A 1,861-nucleotide genomic window follows, 5' to 3' on the forward strand; every position below is an offset into this window, starting at 1 on the left:
ATATGAACACATAATAAAATTGCAGACATGCAGGTCACATACTGTTTGTTTCCTAAGAAATAGGTCATGATTGAAATGGTCATGCATGAGGGTTGGTGCTCCAGGACTGACATCGCTGATCAAAGCTTAGTCCCAGTTGAAAACCTCTCTGTTTGACTGAGCACAAATGCTTTCAAATGTATCCGAATACATTATCTCAGCCGCACCCATGAGCTGTAGCTTCCTGCCTTGAACACTGAGAGATTCCTAATCTTTAGTGCTTTTTTTGGGGGGGGGGTACACTGGAATGCAGCAGAAGGCAGGAAAGTCACATGAACAAAATTCCACTGATGGTTCTTATCTGTGAAGCAGGCACACTCCATAACTAACTAAGTGGATGGAAGGTCCCATTGAAATTAGTGGGATTGAAGTTGTAACTAAAACTTCTCCCATTAATTTCACCTAACACCCTCTTTATTGCAGCCACTGACTATGGTGGAAATGCCCAGCTTAGGTTGGCATTGGGATTATCTCTTACCTAGATATAAAGCTGCATTTTTCCTCCTTACCCAACAGATTGCTGGTAGTAGTTTCTGACAAGTTCTTTTTAAATCAACCAGGTTGGTACATTATTTGTGAACAGGAATCTAAAATTACTGCCAGAATTGCCAGAGGTTTCTTTTTTTTAACCAAAGTTACAGATTAAAGTTCTATTATGTACATTTTGTGTGGAAATGTCAAGTGCCATTGACCAAGGACGGTGGGGATGGGATGCACATTTCTGCTATTCTAATTGATTATGACTTTCCCATATATTTGTCCAGAAAATTATTTGGGTTAGAAAATGCTCAAGGCTTTTTAGTTATCACCTCTGGTCTGAGATCTGGGTGTTTTTTTTTCAGGAGACAGACACTTGTTAAATTTGCTCAGCCTGTGTAAGATGTTAACAGGTTTGTGGAGCTCTGCGGGACTTGGGGCCTAGGCATTAGATGGCATAAAACAGTGGGGAAAACTAGAAATGCTGAAGCATTACACTAAGGCCAAAGTAACCTAGCAGAAATTACCTAGCATTCCCAATATTGCCAACACTCTTTGTTTCCTGAGAGTCTCTTAATATCCCCTTTTAATGTTTTCTTGTTCAATGAAGCCTAAGACTTAATTTTCATTGGTTTCTGTAACAAATGTTTGCATATTGGTTGTTCTTTATGGTTGGAGACTGTTTAGTTTCAATTTTCCTTTGGTTCTGGACTCAAGATTTTTTTTTTTTAAAGGTGACTTTGGAAAAGTATCTTTGCCTTGACCGTGTGCTCTGTTGTGTATATTTGAAATGACATCCGTCGTAATATTTCCTGAAAGAGAGAGAAGACTATAAAATATTGATTCATACCAATGGCTGCCAGGCAGGGAATTCTCTCCTGCCCCTCCAACATTTTTTTACTCATAATGGTTTGATGGTTCCCGTTAGAGTTCAGCAGACAGTTGCATCCACCTTCTAGCATCCCCTGCATAGATCACCTTGGTGCCGAGTCGTTTGCAATTTGAGACATGCTAATGTCACTCTGAGGTGCTTGTATTGAGGATGGTGAACGTTTTCCCTCCTAGGCTGTGAAGTGGGTAGCGCTCACCCTCTCTAGCCCCAGGCTTTCAGTGGTTTGTCTCCGTGGACTTTTATGCATGGCTGTTTCCCTCGCGGTCACCCCTCCGACGACTTTGGGTCTTTGTTGCGATTATGCGTGCCGTTTCCAACCATCAGAGGTCACCTCACTCTCCCCCCGCGTTTTCAGGGACCTGTTTTATCTCAAATTTGGAAATGCAGGCAAAATGGGGAAACGCAGAGGGAGAGCAAGGCGACCTCTGACGGTTGGAAAGTCATCAGGGGTGA

Source organism: Euleptes europaea, chromosome 9 (assembly GCF_029931775.1).
Source record: "Euleptes europaea isolate rEulEur1 chromosome 9, rEulEur1.hap1, whole genome shotgun sequence".
NCBI classification, from domain to species: Eukaryota; Metazoa; Chordata; class Lepidosauria; order Squamata; family Sphaerodactylidae; genus Euleptes; species Euleptes europaea.